The sequence below is a fragment of the Papaver somniferum genome, chromosome 7 (genome assembly GCF_003573695.1).
Source record: "Papaver somniferum cultivar HN1 chromosome 7, ASM357369v1, whole genome shotgun sequence".
NCBI lineage: Eukaryota > Viridiplantae > Streptophyta > Magnoliopsida > Ranunculales > Papaveraceae > Papaver > Papaver somniferum.
In genome coordinates this window covers 230,512,351-230,531,134 of record NC_039364.1, presented here as the reverse complement: position 1 = coordinate 230,531,134, position 18,784 = coordinate 230,512,351, and positions in this window count along the sequence as shown.

The following is an 18,784-nucleotide window of genomic DNA, read 5'->3' as shown; positions in this document are numbered from 1 at the left end:
GGGTAACCGTACCTAAACGTGTATATTGAGTTGGCTCAACAATAGTTAACAGAAGTTAGCCATATGAACACTTTTGTATTAACCATGTTCATCTTAACACTTTAAATCAAATGATAATCAAATGAATATAATTGTGTTTCTCATGGAGTTGTTCAATTGTTTATATTCTCATAGAAGTATACAAGACACAATTGAACCAAAATCGGATTGATTCGAAAGAATCAGTTCATGAACATTTTAGCCACGGTTTGCAAAAATTGCATTCCTTAATATATAAATGTATTTGTTCATGAGTATGAAACCATACTTAGCCGATTTTATAAGTTAACCACATAAGTTTACAAAAGGGTACGCAAACTTAAGTTCCGGACTTGATCTTTTCCGACAGTTCGCAAACGGGTATGCATATTGTCGTTCCAGACCAAAACTCAGGTAAAACAGTTTGCAAACGGGTACACAAACTTAGTTCCTGGACCTTGACAGTTAAAACCGTTCGCATACGGGTATGCATACTTGGTTATGGGACCTGAATTATACTTACAACAGTTTTGCATATGGGTATGCATACTTGCTATATCCAGAAAATGATTAATTGTTCAAAACTTTCATTTCAATCATTGAAACATTCTTAGAAGACAACAATAGTTGTCTCACACAAACTATTAGCTTATAAGCAATTTTCAAGTGATCGAATGATCAATACAAAGCATTCTGAGTCTACATCAAATGACTGTCTCACACAAATCATGTAAGATGTTACCAGGCGATTTTCACATGATCATCTTTTGACTTTCGTCATGAATAATGATGAACGTAGTTAAATAAAAAAGCTTTCCAACACACATTTCGAGAAAGATATAAGCGAGTTAAACTCAGCTCGAAATATTAAATGTGTATAATGTAAAGTCTATATAGCTATACGACTTAGTCTCAATATGAGATAAGATAGAATAGACTTATGAGTGATAGATGAGTTCAAGTCTCCACATACCTTTTGTTAATGAAGTTCCTCCAAGCTTCCCTTAGTAGATCTCCGTCTTCAATCGATGAACGCCGTGAAGTCTAAAGCTCAACTACGTATTTTATCCTAATCTAAGAAATAGCTATAAGTAGACTAGAAATCAAGACTTATAGTTTTGATAACTAAACTTGACAAACAAGCTTGAGATAACAACACTTGCGAGTTCGACTGAGCAGTACTCTAACATTTCAACTCAACATCATTGTTGTTAAAGATCCGTAACCATAACAATAAGAAAACAGATGTTCTCAATCATTGTTATACAGTGTCATAATATTACTATAGATAATCAAAGTCCAATTGCATCACAAAGTTGAAATAATACTATGGTGATATGTACCACTCCCCCTTAGTCAATACTTCATCTTATAATGAAAACCACTCCCCCTTACATAATGATCCATAAACCATATGTATGTAGTTCCAGACCAGGGTCAAACCCGTATGGAGATCCGAACTCGAAGCGTTACGGGTCGGAAAGAGACTTATGCATATATATTTCTCTTAGTTAATCTTTTTTTATTACAACAAATATAATTTAGCCTTTCTAATATGAATTTAAACATATGAATTTTCTAATCATTTGTAACAACATTTCCAACAAACTTAATATTTCAAATTACATTTCAATCAATACAATGAAAAGATTCAAATCAATAAGCTACTCAATCCTAGATTCCGCAACTCTAATAAATCTGCAAGGATGTCAATTGGGGTGAGATGACAGCTCAGTAGAATGCATTGCCAATTCTCTAAAGATGCGCAATCATAATCATTTTTCTCAAAGAAAAACATATGACAAAAACATGGTACAACTTCAACGAATCCATGATATATTCAAGAATCACAATACCAACAATATTTTCGATAAATTATCCAATCTAAAATTCAGTCTATGAGTTCATAACATTAATATTATTATCAACAAATCATCCATTTAAGTTTCAACACACCATTCACATACTAACATTATCACCAATCAAACATGAGTTCATAATACCATTATTTTTGTCAACTAATCATCCATTTTGGATTTAATATATCAATTCACAATTCATCCATTTAAGTTCACACTTGAGTTCAACAATTCATTGAAATAGATTTCGCACGTGAGTTCACAACACTATTAATGTTTCCTACAAATACTTCAATTCGTATTTCAATGCTTGAGTTCATAAAACCAATAAGGTTTCCACTAATCATTCAATAAGATTTCAACACACAATTCACTAATTAATATTGTCACCAACAAGCCATGAATTCAAACATTTATATCATTATCAACAAATCATTTATCAAATCATCCATTTAGGATTCAACTCATCAATTCACAACAACGATATTGCTTTCAACAATTCATCCATTTGAATTTCACAAATGAGTTCATAGCACCAATTATTTTTCCAAAAACTCATTTAATTTAGATTCCGAGCACATTATTCACATATTTATAAGTCACCTCAAACCATGAGTTCACGGTACAAAAATCTTGGTTCGTACACCCACCTATCGTTTATCGGCACGGACAGCCTCCATCGATGGTCAGGAACAAAAGTTCCTATGGGGATCATATCCATATGCTCTCGGGGATCATTACCTGTTTCATTCAATTAAGAAAACCTTGGTTCGTACACCACCTATCGTTTATCGGCACGGACAGCCGCCATCGATGATCGGGAAACACAAGTTCCCATGGGGATCATTACCCATTTAACTCTCGGGGATCATTACCCACCGTTAGCATGGAATCATATTCCATCTGACGGAAAAACATGAACTAATTTCCTTTTTAAAATCATTTTACAAACAATACAAGCAACCATGGCATAAGAACATAATTTTCTTTCAAGCATTTCTACAAACAAGATAACTGCATCCATTTTGCATCATAAATATTTGGGTGGTTTATTCATATGATCTTCCTGAAACTTTCATAGAACATACATATCTCCATAAACAACCACATATCCAAATTTCAAAGAAAACCAACGGTTCAAACAAAAGTTATTGAATTTACAAGGACATCCTAAAAACTAGGCAGATTACATGTCATTACCAAACAATTCATGATAAATTCATAGAAATATCAAATTGACTCAATCCAAAGCACACTGATAGATAAATCACAAATATACAACTTTTGTTAAGGACTCAAATAGTTTTAGCATCATTAAGACTTCCTAATAATATCAAAAACACAGAAAAGCGTAACTGTCCAGAATTTCAGAAACTATCATCCAAATTCAAACACACATTCAACGGTGAATTTGTGGTGTATTGTTCTCAAATTTTAAACATGGGTACCTAATCATGTTATATAACAATTTCAAATGCCTGATCATCACTAGGAGATATATATTTGTGTGATTAAATTACTAAATCCCAAAAACAAAAATTATACAAAATAAACACCCAAAGAAAACACCAAAAGAGAAAAGGGTTTCACAAAAAGAGAAACATATCAACTTTGTTTCGGTGATTTCACATAGTCGAAAATTAGTGTACTCATCAAGGAGTTTATAAAGATACAAGATAACTCCGACAATATTCCACAGCTGCACTCCCCACAAAGATATGGCAATTAAGCACAAGTTCAATTAAGAGCTCTCCGCCATTTGATGCCATTCCCAAGAGAACAACATGAACGACCTTACTTTTACAAGAAAATAAGGATTTCTTTGGACATTAACAAATCACATGGATTTGTATCCAGTAAACTCGAATAAATTAACCACAAGAAGACCTTATTGATTAATTTAATCGAAAACACTCAACATAAGAAAACTTACGGAGTCATATCATACTTTCACATAAAAGTGGATCAGGGAAAGATCAATACTGCGGAATTTTCAAAAGTTCATTATATCTTTTATCAATATTTGCATAAAGACACAATAGACTTAACTTTTGAGCATATATGAGATAAGCACAATTCACGAACGTAAACACATATATATCTCATAAGCAATTGCAATATATGAAATCAAAAAGATTAAATACTGCAAAATCATCTTCCAAATAACTTTAGAATTTAAATAAATAAATAAATAAATCTAAAAACATTGCAAGATGAAAATCGATGAAATAGCTATGTGCAATCACAAAAAATGTTATTCCAAACCCTAGTCATCCTTCTTAAACATAATAATAAATTCTCATAAGAAGTTTCCTAGACATAAATAAACTCTAATCCTAAAAATGAAAACAAAACCGTACTAAAATCAAAGTACACTTTCAGAACCCTCATGGGTTTTAAGACCTTTGAGCTTGTGATTGACAACATATACTGCTTCTTCGGATAAGATATCCTCATTAATTGAGAAGGTCTTTAACATGCGTCTTCATGAGAACAAGGTCAGAATTAACCTTTTTCAACTCAGTTCGTAACACATCGAGACCTTTCATAGTATCAACGAGATGCAGTTTTGCTTCCTCAAAGTATATAAGAAAATCTTGAACAACTTCAGCAGAAACCATCTCATCATGCTCTACATCTTTATGGGTATATGCATAGTAGCATGAGACATCATGATAGTCTTCAGAGTTATGAGATTTGACAAGATCATCTTCTACTAGTGTTCTTTTTGAAAAAGCGGGGGTCTAACAACCTCACCCAATATTTCTATTAGCAATCTGTATGGACTAACTCCAATATACTTTCTATAGAATCAACTAGACAGTCAGACTCAATCTAGATAAAAGTATATCAAAGAGTTAATATCTCAATCTCTCGATTTGATCTATACTCAAGCAAATGGAAATCTGCGAGTCTTTACCAAATACTAGAGAGATAAACTTGGATGGTACCAAAGACCAATATCCAAGTGTCAATCAATTTAAATCAACAACCAAAAGTTGGATATTCTAATTGATTGATCTTAACGCACAACCTGTGATATTTCAATTATATAACAAAATATAATGCGAAATAAAACTAATACAGACACCAGAAATTTTGTTAACGAGGAAACCGCAAATGCAGACAAACCCCGGAACCTAGTCCAGATTGAACACCACATTGTATTAAGCCGCTACAGACACTATCCTACTACAAACTAACTTCGGTCTGGAATGTAGTTGAACCCTAATCAATATCACACCGATTTAAGGTACAGTTGCGCTCCTTACGTCTCTGATCCCAGCAGGATACTACGCACTTGATTCCCTTAGCTGATGTCGCCCACAACTAAGAGTTGCTACGACCCAAAGTCGAAGACTTTAATAAACAAATCTGTATCACACAAAAAAGTCTACGATGATAGACAAATTTGTCTTCCACAGATAAACCTAAGAGTTTTGTTCCGTATTTTGATAAAATCAAGGTGAACGGGAACAAATTGATAACCCGAACTTATATTCCCGAAGAACAGCCTAGAATTATCAATCACCTCACAATAATCTAAATTGTATGGTAGCGAAACTAGATATTGTGGAATCACAAACGATGAGACGAAGATGTTTGTGATTTCTTTTTATCTTACCCTATCGGAGATATAATCTCAAGTCAATTATTCAATTGAACTCGTACGATAGAAAATGGCAAGATCATATCGCTCAGCTACAAGAGAAGTAGTTTCGTCTGGCTTCACAATCTCAATGAAGTCTTTCAGTCGTTAACCTACATGGTCTCGAGAAGAAACCTAAGGTTAAAGGAGAATCGACTCTAGCAAAACCAACTAGTATCACACAGGAGGTGTGGGGATTAGGTTTTCCATTTGCTAGATGTCTCCTTTATATAGTTTTGAAATCAGGGTTTGCAATCCAAGTTACCTTGGTAACAAATCATTCAATATTCACCGTTAGATGAAAAACCTGATTTAACCAAGCTAATATCTTTTAACTGTTAGATCAAAACTTAGCTTGTTACATACAAATGAAATGTATTTCATTTAGGTTTGAGTAACCGTACCTAAACGTGTACACTTAGTTGGTTCATAAATAGTTAACCAATGGTTAGCCATATGAGCACTTCCATATTAACCATGTGCATCTACTTCACATAACTAGTTCAAATGACTCATAAGAACTAGTTGAAGAGTTTTTCAATTGCTTAGGTCTTTATGAATAGACACAATTGAAACAAAATCGGTTTGATTCACTTGAATCAATTCATGAACAATATAGCCACGGTTTGCAAAGATTGCATTCCTTATTGATTTATTGTTTAAGTTCATGAACTTCCGATTTGATAAATATAACCAGCTTGGGTACGCGTTCGGGTACGTGTACCGTAGCTACCGGATTTGAGTTTAGAAACTCAGCAGAAATTTTCGGTCGAAAACTTCCATGGGTACGCGTACGGGTATGCGTACCTAAGGTGACTGGTTTAACGGTTTGCAAACTTACAAACTCAGCAGAAATTTTCGATTTGAAAACTCCCGCTGGTACGCGTACGGGTACGCGTACCCAACCTGTCTCCTTCACCAATACCGTATGCACACATATGCACACACTTGGTTTCTGGCACATGGATTTATACACTAACGTGCGAACACACTATATATGCTTATATCCATAGTTGGTTACATAATCTCAACTCTACATTTTCAATCATTGAAACATTCTTCTATAATGTTATAATAGTAGTTGTTCACAACTATCGTCATCAAAGCTATTTTCAAGATTGAAACGTCATCATGACTTTCATCAGGGGTTAAGATGAAAAGTGGTTAAAGCGAAATCTTACCAACACATATTTCGAGAAAAAGATAGGCGAGTAAACTCAGCTCGAAATAGCAAATGTGTATGTATGAAAACTATCATACTTATACGACTTTGTCTCAAGAGTAGGTGATAGAGTAGACTTTTGAGTGATAGATAAGTTCAAGTCTCCACATACCTTTTAGTCGGATGAAGTTCCACTGGTTCCTTGAGTAGTTCTTCGTCTTCGTAAGATGATCGCCATGGAGTCTAGAGCTTAACTACACTAAACTGTCCTAAACCGAGACTTAGCTATAAGTAGTCTAGAAATCAAGACATATAGTTTTGAAAACTAAACTTGACAAACATGCTTGAGATAGCAATGCATGCGAGTTCGACCGAGCAATGCTCTAACACTTTTCTTCTTCCCTTTGGATCTGTAACCAACACCCTTATCATGAAATCCTTTTGTAAAATCACAAGTGCGAGAAGAAGAAGACATTCTTGATAATAACCTAGAGGGAGATAACTCAACTCAATAGGATAGGTATATTAAGGAATATATTTTTAGGGTTTTAAAGTCGGTTCGTGACATGTAACAATGGCTACCCGTACGAACATCAAACTTAACCCACAAAAGGAAATTTAGACATGCTGCAGAATCCCATCCACAGAGTATAATGGTTACACAACAGTATTTTTCTAAGTGAAAATTTTCTTTCACAAATCTTAGCTCAATAAATTTTATGTTCTCATAAGAGAAAAATTTAGAGCACAAGATTAGCACAAAAGCTATTTGTAATAAACTCAAGATACAAAATAACAAAACTTTGGAGTAAACTCTATCCAAAACAATCATGAAAGATAATCATATGAATCTAATTGTGTTTAAAATAGAGTTGTTCAATTGTTCACTATCTCATAGAAATATATATGAACAAATTGAATCGAAATCGGTTTGATTCGTAATCGTACAAAATACTTATACAAGAATTAATTCACGAACATTAAGCCACGATTTGCAAAGATTGCATTCCTTAAATCATAAATGTTTTAGTTCATGAGTATGAGAATCATACATAACCGATTCTAGAACTTCACCACTGTGTTCGCCAACCAGGTACACGAACAGCAGCTCCGAACCTTGGCCTAATCAAGCCGTTCGCAAACCCTTTTCGCGAACAACCGTTCCGGACCCAACTCAAGTAAACCTGTTCGCATACTAGGTACACAAACAAGAGTTCCAGACCTTCTCATGTAAATCCGTTCGCATACTAGGTACGCAAACAAGAATCTGGACCTGAATCATCAAAATACAATTCGCATACTAGGTATGCATACCGTGTTGTATCCAGACATGGGTAATCGTCCTAAACTCTCATTTCAATCATTGGAACGTCCTTGGAAGACGACAATGGTAGTCTCACACGTACCATTAGCTTCAAGTACTTTTCAAGTGATCGAATGATCAATACGAAACTTCCCGAGCTAACATCAAATGACTGTCTCACACAAATCATATAAGATGTTCAAGGTAGTTTTCACATGATCATCTTTTGAGTTAATGTTTAGTTTCCAACAAATAGGTTGTTTCCAACTAAACTCGTCAAGAAAATGATGAACATAGCTAAAGCAAAAAGCTTCCAACACATATTTCGAGAATAGATAAGCGAGATAAACTCGGCTCGAAATATCAAATGTTTATAATGTAAAAGTCTATATAGCTAGACGACTTAGTCTCATTAGAAGATAAATAGACTTCTGAGTGATAAATAAGTTTTAGTCTCCACATACATTTTGTTGATGAAGTTCCTCGAAGCTCCTCAGTGGATCTTCGTCTTCAATTGGTGAACGCCGTGAAGACTAAAGCTCAACTACACATTATATCCTAATCTGTGTGTTTGAGGGTAAAAACTGATTCTGCCGTTTTTAGTAAATTTGGGTGTGTTGATGAGAAACGAATTCAAACCCTAAACAAATGCAATGCACGGGAGTACTTTTAGATTCGAGAGATCAATCTATAAGACTCTAGCCTAAACCAAGAAATGGCCGTTCCAGATTCAATTCGGTCACAAGGTGAAGGAGAGGGTTGATCTTAGGGAGGGAAGTGAAGAAGGTGTTTGAGATAAAAAAATGTTGAATTATGAAGGTGTGGCTGTTTTATGACTTGTATCAGAAAAATGGTTTCTGGGTACTTGTATTGATAACATTTGTGTTCTTCTTTCGAAATAGATTGAGAACCTATTTATACAAGTCATTGAGTGCACCCTGATCTCTTAGGAAGTGGAGGAAATTAATTAGTGGAGAAGTGGGTTTGTGCGGAAGGTGGTGATCATCATGTTTCCATTATGAGGGGAGACTGATCACACGTTCAGCCACTACTCTCATTACTGTTAACCGTCCGTCTTTCCTGACTCTTTCTCGTAATGGGCACGTTGCACGCCACATGTTGTAAACCGCCAGACCAATACCCCAGTGAGCGTCCCCCAGTTTGTGACATGTTTGATGTCTCGAGTAAGTGGGTCGAGTCATGGGACTCGTCACTGAAAGCAACAAATATTGCTTTTAGGTCAAATAATAAATTATTTGTGAAACCAATACTTATAAAGCGTTGCTTGTAATCAGTGTATATAAAGCATCGCTTTCGAATAAGCAGTTGAAAATAATCGATGTGCTAGTAGCATCGCTGTTTTTGTGGAGGAGGGATGGTCGGTGATCACAATGCTACTTTGTTAGTTTTCTAAAAATAAATCTACACCATCCAACTAGGATGGCGAAGTTGGATGAACGAGATGATTTGCGGCAGTTCTGTATTACCGTTGACACAATTTTAGGGTTTAGGGGCCACGCGGCCAACCTTCTTTTGGGCGAGCGATTCGAGGCACTAAGTGCTAATTCGAATAGGTCGACCGACCATGTGTAAAGATGGGTTGTCGACTAGCATGCTGACATCTCCTGGGACATCTAAAATTAGATCTAAGATACTCGATTCGGCTGGCGAAGATGGATGGTCGTGATCGATTTGCGGTAGTAAGATGGCCGCAAACACCAATTAGGGTTTCAAAGCAGTCGCGTCCATCCTAGTTCAATCGAACGATTTGGTGTGTCATTGAATTTCTATGGGCAAGTCGAACGACTGGGAAAAATTTCGGGCCGCCAATGAACGCATCGGTGCCTCTTTGATCATTCGATATGCAATCTACACCGTCCAACTAGGCCGGTGAAGTTGGACAGACGTGATGGAGTTTGAGACCGTTTTTGTCGGTCTTAGTTCATTCGAGCTATTTTTAGACAGCGTAAACACCCATGTTTGGGTCGGCGTTTGAGGCGCTTGCGAGTGAGCAAAATAGGGCTTGATCAACTAGGGCACTAGTGGGTCCGCCGGTGGTCACTATGGTGATTGCCTAGTTCTGCTAGGAGTAGTCTAAGCTTGTTAAATCGCGCGGCCAAATCGTGTGGCCGTGATTATTTTTTGAGACTGATATAAACAGTCCAGATTTTCCTTAAGGAATTTAAACGCATTCGATCGCGCTAATAAAGGCCTGCTAACACGCTAATCTCTTTATCAAAGAGTGGTGTAACTTACGTGAGTGTTTTCATGCAGGTCTCAACACTGAAACTTCGGGAGATTCATGCTACTCCGCCGTGAACGAACATTAATCGTCAAGTCATGTCAATATTGAGAGTTCGGCTGGGAACATTGCATAGGAAAATACTAGGCAGGCAATGCATTAGTAAATAATACAATAGATTAAAATTTACAGAATATCTGGGATTGTTGTTTTATGCACCATTCTGGATAAATTTCATAAATATGCTGAATTGCTCAGTACATATGTAAGTAAAAAGGTTTATGCACTCATTACTTTTAAACAACCTTTATTCCTTTGCAGGATGACAACGCTAAATATAGGGTTTTACGATTCTAACCCTGAACTAAAAACCACCATCAACATTAAGTCCCCTGCTTAGCACATAACAGTGACATTGTTCCGGGGTAAGCAATAGATAGTGACAGGCAAGAAAAAATTGAAAAGACAAGGCATGGAAGGATTACCGGGAAACACTTGATCGACTCTTGTAATAAGTACGAGAAGCACTGATGCACTGTTAGTCCGGCCATGGAGCTTTGGTGCTCACGGCAGCTGCCTTCCTCCGTGCATGGTACAAAAGGAAACCCCTTTACGCTCGAATTTCCAAAACGTTGTGTGTATAAAAAGGGGGTCGTCCTACCTCTTTATTATTTGCTCCTCCGCCTGTGTATTTGCTTGCAGCAGTTGGTGCTCCTTGTTGTATCGATCTCCCTCTATTGCTGTAGCAGGGAAGTGGCCGCTGCTTTGAATTTAGGACAACGACTACCTTGCATCCTCCAGATATGCTGACTAGGACTCGGAGTTGGGTTGGACGTATTCTTTCTTTGACCGTCCAATGGTCTTTTCCGGTTCTTAATTAGGGTTTCAACAAGAAGCATGACTTGGTTGGTGTTGAATCCTCTTTCATCGGATGAATCTTGTTACAACCATTCAGTCTCATTTTAGGGTTTCTATCGTGTATATTTATATATATACAGGGAAGCTAAAATACCTTTATCGTGCTGGGATAAAGATTCTCTTGCTGAAACTCTCTGCTTTCATCATGCCAGATAGAAGTGGATCATCTTCTTCGACTCAGCTAGATTCTTCTGCTAAATGCAAGCGGCTTGTATCCAGAGTATGATTTTAAATACTTTCTGATTTTGAAGTAGTAGTTCTTCTTTTTCTTTTGGCATCTAATAATTTTTTTCTTTTAGAGTGGTCGAATCCCTGAGCCTTGTGAAGGTTCTCCTGTCCAAGTCATGCGAGTCAAGAAGATCATACCGGTATATTTTTCACTGGTGAATATGTATCTGTCTGCATGGCTAGTCGGTGACGCAACCTTCCCTTTTTTTTTGTTGTTGTAGAGGTATCCTTCTGGGACATGTGTAACAGTGGTTGACGACGATGATTTAACCACTCCCCTCCCTTCAAGCTCAGACACGCCTGTCGCTGATCTAGAAAACGCTGATTTGGGCATCTCCTCCTACGAGTACCCCAACACAGGATTGCGTTTCGATGTTCACATGAGATGTTTATCTTCTAGTTACCGGGTTGTTGGCGTTTTTGTAGTGAGGAAGGAGTCCATACCCTTGGAAACAAAAATATGGAGGAGGTACGGCCATATTGCAACCAGGAACGTGGTGCGACACTACTCCTCTGCTTTAGTTACCACGGTGAACTGTCTCCTACCTATAATTGCTGAGATGGAAGGTACATCCATACGTGATGTTGCTGAATCAACTACTGAAAAGTGGGAAGACATGATATCTACCTGTGAATCCATCGAGTTCAACGTGGGCTGGTTGCGGCAGCGCCTTGATATTATCAAAGTTGACCGAGCCGGTATCATCGCCAATGTCGTTCCTCCTGCTAAAGCCATCTTGGAAGAGGAGAAGGCCTTGGCTGCGGAATCTGAGAAGGTGGAACAGGCGATCCAAAACTTGAAGAGTAGGACTGAAAGGTATCAGGAGAGGCTGAAAATGATGCTTTCAAGGAACTACAACTTGTTGGATGACCTTTTATGAGTCGTAATTTTATTTATTGTTTTGAATAAGTAGGCACAATGACGTTTTGATCGTCTCTTTTTTTTTGGGGTTTTGAACCTTGCTTTGGAAAATGAATTGCATTGGGTTTTGTTAAGCGAATGGAGATTACATTAATATGTTTTAACTAATGGAGAATTTGATAACTAAGATATGGAAAAAATGAAAAAGCCTGATTGTTGCGTAGTGAGGCCGCGAGGAATAGAATGATGATCAGGCGTCGTATGCCTTGAGCCACTTCCCATTGATGACTGCTTCTAATCTACCTGCATCCTCTTTGACAATCTTGTAGTAACCGCTGTTATAAGCCTTGGTGATCACGTAGGGACCTTCCCATTTTGAAGAAAACTTCGGTGCAGACTTGTCTTGCTGGATGTGTTTAGCGGTCTTCTACATCATATCTCCTACTTTAAAAACTCGAGGCTTTACAGTTTTATCATAGGCTCTCGAGATCCTGCTCCTGTATGCTCGAGCATGTTCTTCCGCTTTAACTCTTCTGGAGTCCAAAGTATCAAAATCCGCAATTCTGGAACTCGATGCTTCGACCTCATTCCATTGAACTCCACTCGCTGCTGCAATTTTCTAGCTGATGGGATTTTAATCTCTGCTGGGAGGATCGCGTCCGCGCCATAGACAAGTGAATAAGGAGAGATGCTTGTAGAGCTCCTAGGCGCTGCTCGATACGCCCACAACGCCATTGGCAGTTGTTCGTGCCATGTCCTGGGATTATCGTGCACCGTTCGACTGAGAATTCAGATCAGAGTTTTGTTAGTGCTTTCGGCTTGTCCATTCCCTTGAGGGTAGTAAGGAGTAGAGAAAATCTGTAACTCCATATTCTTCAAGCATCTCTTGCACTTGCTTGTTGGCAAAGGGGGTACCGTCATCAGTAATGATGTGCTTAGGTACGCCAAACTGGAAAATAATGTATTCCTTAATAAATGCTGTAATTTTCGCTCCAGTGGTTCCTTGAAGAGGAATGGCTTCAACCCATCTGGTAAAGTATTCCGTCGCAGTTATGATACACTCATGCTGTTTTGAGGATGCTGGATTGATTTTCCCAATAATATCAAGTCCCTAGATGTAGAAAGGCCATGGACTACTTACTGAGTGAAGCGGGGTGCAAGGCACATGTATAAGATTTCCGTGAGTCTGGCATTCGCGGAATTTCTGAACAAACGTCACTGCATCATGCTCCATAGTTGGCCAGTAATACCTCTCGTGTACTTGGAGGAACAACTTCTTCTTTCCTTGGTGTTCGCCTTCGTGCGTTTCCTTTAATATAATTGGGATTTCATATTTTTCCAAACATCGTAGTAGATTGCCTCCAAAACTTTTGTGGTATAGGATTTCCTCATGAAATACGAATCTTTTGGATTTCTGTTTCAACTTGGTTGCATCCTTTCTGTTGGCAGGAAGCACGCCATCGCGAAGATAATTGATGTATGGTTCTCGCCAGTCCCCAGCTTAGCCAACATTAAAGACCTCTAATGGATGTGGTGGCGACTGACAACTATAGCAAGAACCTTGGAGCGATCGGGATTGAGTCTCCATATCCGGCCAGTAGTATCCAAGGCGTTGAAGACGTCGGTAAAGCGTCACTACCAACGTTTGTCCGCAGATCTCGCTGTGAATACGGTTAAGTTATAGTTGTGCTTCCTCGTCTCCAAGACACCTTGACAAAGACCCATCTGGATTCCGGTGGTATAACACTCCATGAAGCATGAAAAAGCTTTGCAGGGTTTTGAGACTGACCTTTTCTTGGGAGAGCGAACTGTTTAGCTCTTAAACAATTGGAGTTCTCCAATCGTTGGTTTCAACATCTTTAGAATGTGATACCCATGTTGACGCCACAGTCCGTCTCCTTATGGTCAAAGTTTCTTCCGAGCCTTCGAATTGCAGCTTCGAGGCTAATGTGGCTAGGCAATCGGCGTGTTTGTTGTTATTGCGTCCAATATGGGTTATGATCGCATCAGCAAAGTAGTTCAATAGCTTTTATGCCTCGGATCTATAGGGGGGCAGCGTCACCTCCTTGAGTGAGTATACTCCATTCATCTGATTGACCAGCAACTTAGAGTCGCCTCTTACTTCTAGGCTTGTGGCTCCCGCTTGTTTGGCTAGTGACAATCCTATGAGGAAAGCCTCGTATTCTGCCGAATTGTTGGTGCACTGAAAGTCCAGCTTGAAAGAATGTAAAAAGACTTTCCCCGTTGGAGACACTAGAACTATACCCGCTCCTCCAGTATTATTACTAGGAGTAGCAGAACCGTCGAAATATAATAACCATGCCTCCTCTTTGACAAAATATATTTCTGGAAATTCCCCAGAAAGGTCTTCATGCAATGCGGTAGTTCCTTATCCTGGGAATGTCGCTAGTAGATCTTCCACCGCTTGCCCTTTGATAGCTTTTGGAGGAGCGCACATTATATCAAACTCTGACGTTTGGAGCAGCCATTTGGCCGGTCTGCCTATCAAGGCCGGTTTTGAGAGTAAGAACTTGATAGGGTCATCTCTGGATATTAACACCACTTTGTTTGACAGTATATAATGTATGAATTTCTGCACAACGTGAACTAGGGTTAAGCATGCTTTCTATGCTTTGGGGTATCCGAGTTCAGCATCCCTCAAAGTACGGCTGAAGTAGTATATAGGGTGTTCAATCCCCTCGTCATCCTCTTGGGCAAGGAGGGCCCCAACATCAGCATCACTATAGGCAGTGTAGAGGCATATCGGTCTTCCTTGTGCGAGAGATTTCATAACAACGGGTGATGACAATATTTGCTGCATCTTCCGAAACGCCTCTTGTTGCTTTGTGCTCCAAATGAAACTTTCTCCCTTCTTCAACAGGGGGGGGGGGGTGAATGAAGAGATAAGCTGAGCCAAACCAGGTATAAAATGTCGGATGTAGTTTACCTTGCCCATGAAGCTCTGGAGTTCCTTCACAGTTTGCGGGGGAGGCATTGTGAGAATAGCTTGGGTTTTGGTTCGGTCGACCTTGACTCCTTCAGAGGTGACTTGGAATCCCAAAAATTTTCCGGAAGACACCCCGAAAGCGCATTTCAGAGGGTTCATCTTCAATTTGTACTCGCAACACCTTTCAAACACTTGCCGTAGGACGTCCGCATGGGATGCTCGAGTCTTTGACTTGACCACTATGTCATCTACATAATCTTCGACTTACTTGTGCATCATATCATGAAAAATTGCAGTCATGGCGCGTTGGTAGGTAGCACCAGCATTTTTCAAACCGAAATGCATCACAATATGGTAAAACTTTCCGAGAGGAGTTCGAAAAGATGTCTTACTTGCGTCGTGTTCATACATTTTTATCTGGTTGTAGCCGTTGTACCCATCCATGAAAGAGAACATGCCATGTCCGCTGGTGGCGTCTACTAGCATGTCAATGTTGGGAAGGGTAAAATCGTCCTTTGGGCAGTATTTGTTCAGATATCTGAAATCAACACAACACCTAATTTGGCCACTTTTCTTCTTACATGAACTACATTGGATAGCCAGGTAGGATGGTGAATATGCTTGATGAATCCAGCAGTCAGCAGCTTCTGAATCTCGGTCTTGATCTGCTCCTCCACATCGTGCCTGAACTGCCTTGGAGATTGTTTGATCGGTTTGGATCCAGGTATTATATCTAGATGATGAGTGACCAGTTTTTCATCTAAGACGGGCATTTCCTCGTATGTCCATGCAAATATGTCTTGATACTCTTTGATAAGATCCACGAGCTTTGTGCATTCGTCCGCACATAGAGTCGCACTGCTGGAGATAGGTCTTGGAGATTCTTCATCCCCGATGTTGATGACTTCGAGTTCATCGGTTGTGGAGTCAGTGTCGTCCTATAAAGGTCGCAGAGGATCTGGTACTTCTTCTTGCATCATGTCGTTGTTGTTGCATTCTATTGGGCGGAGAGACTGAGTGATAGCCTCCCATGCTAATTGCTAACAACGGCGACGGTATACAGTTTTCCCTTTATGATCATGACTCGCCATAAAGGTTCGTTCCCTCTTAATATGGAGATGAGCTGAGCATTCCATTGATAAAGAAGAGTTAGTGCGTTTTGTTAGCGGAAGTGCACTACAAGACTTGGTCTCTCCACTCAGTGATGCGAGTCGGTCTTCTTCTTCGATCGACGTCCATGCAGGGAGCGGAGTGCAGTAAACCTTGCTTGATGAACCTTTCGGATTCTCCTTTGGCGCGATCATTTCCACGCCGCAAATCGGTGCATAAGGAAACAATGACGCAGGGATGCGAACAACTTCTTCATTCAGCATGGTTTTCAGGCATTGGTGATACGTTGAGGGGATAACCTTATTATCATGAAGCCATGGTCTTCCCAGTATCATATGGTAGTCTGGATCCTTCTCTATCACTTCAAATTTTACTTTTGAATGGACATGTCCTACTGATATATTCAAATTAACATACCCGTACGTGCTGGTCTGGTTTCCTTCGAAGTCCGTCATCATGGTAGGCTGTCGTATGATTTTGTCTGGTCGAACCCTGGTTGTCCTGGGAGTTTTAAGAGTAATGACATTCGAGGATGCTCTCGTGTCAACAAGAGCCCTTTTAAATTCTGAACCCTTGATGCGTGCAGTAACATGCAGGGCTCTGTTGTGACCTTCATCTGCCATCATGTCATCTTCAGTAAACGTGACATTATTTATGGACATTCCTGATGTTCTTAGAGATTGATTGCATGAAGGAGCCAAACGTGCGTCTAGAGCTATCTGATTGATTGCAGCAAACGTCTCCTCTCGTTGATCCTTTGAGAAGTGTAGAAGCTCACACAAAATTTCTACTAAAGAAGCCGCCTCCTGGTCCACTGGCCGTTGGTTGGTGGTGAAGCTATTGATTTGAGAACGATCATCAGTTGAAGAGTTAGTCCTCATTGTTGGAATCTCCGGAGCGGAGAAGCCGCTCAAATCCGATGTCAGCTTCACAAGGAAATTGAGTATATTCTCTATTGTCTCTTTCATCACATCCATGTTCCTCGTGTGTATTTCTTGTACTCGAGCCAATTCTATCAGGGTCGGAATTTCTCAATTGGCCGTGCGATCAGATGGAGCGTTGGATGGAGGAGCATCATCATTCGGAGGATTCTGCTCGAAGTTTGGAGTTGAATTGATCCTAATACCAACCATCCTAAATGTGAGAAAATTTAAATGAAATTGAAAATTGATCTTGTAACCGAGAGATTAATCTCCCACTGTGGTCGCCAGTTGTTTGAGGGTAAAAACTGATTCTGCTGTTTTTGGTAAATTTGGGTGTGTTGATGAGAAACGAATTCAAACCCTAAACAAATGCACTACACGGGAATACTTTTAGATTCGAGAGATCAATCTGTAAGACTCTAGCCTAAACCAAGAAATAACCATTCCAGATTCAATTCGGTCACAAGGTGAAGGAGAAGGGTTGATCTTAGGGAGGGAAGCGAAGAAGGTGTTTGAGATCAAAAATGTTGAATTATGAAGATGTGGCTGTTTAATGACTTGTATCAGAAAATGGTTTATGGATACTTGTATTGATAACACTTGTGTTCTTCTTTCAAAATAGATTGAAAACTTATTTATACAAGTCATTCAGCGCACCCTGATCTCTTAGGAAGTGGAGGAAGTTAATTAGTTGAGAAGTGGGTTTGTGCAGAAGGTGGTGATCATCATGTTTCAGTTATGAGGGGAGAATGATCACACGTTCACCCGCTAATCTCATTATTGTTAACCGTCCGTCTTTCCTGACACTTTCTCGTAATGAGCGCGTTGCATGCCACACGCTGTAAACCGCCAGACTAATACCCCAGTGAATGTCCCCCAGTTTGTGACATGTTTGATGTCTCGAGTAAGTAGGTCGAGTCGTGGGACTCGTCGCTGAAAGCAGCACATAGTTCTTTTAGGTCAAATAATAAATTATTTGTGAAACCAATATTTATAAAGCGTTGCTTGTAATCAGTGTATATAAATCATCGCTTTCGAATAAGCAGCTGAAAATAATCGATGTACTAGAAGCATCGCTGTTTTTGAGCTCGATCGAATCAGTCACGGATTGAGCGTCTTAAAAGTAGCACGACCGGCCATCTGTGGGTAATCGTTTGAGGACCCTATGGTCGATCTGTCTCTTGGTCGATCACTCCCTGTGGAGGAGGGATGGCCGGTGATCACAATGCTACTTTGTTAGTGTTCTAAAAATAAATCTACACCATCCAACTAGGATGGCGAAGTTGGATGGACGAGATGATTTGTGGCAGTTGTTTATTGTCGTTGACGCAATTTTAGGGTTTAGGGGCCACGCGGCCAACCCTCTTTTGGGCGAGCGATTCGAGGCACTAAGTGCTAATTCGAATAGGTCGATCGACCATGTGTAAAGATGGGTTGCCGACGAGCATGCTGACATCTCCTGGGCCATCTAAAATTAGATCTAAGCCACTCGATTCGGCTGGCGAAGATGGATGGTCGTGATCGATTTGCGGTAGTAAGATGGACGCAAACACCAATTAGGGT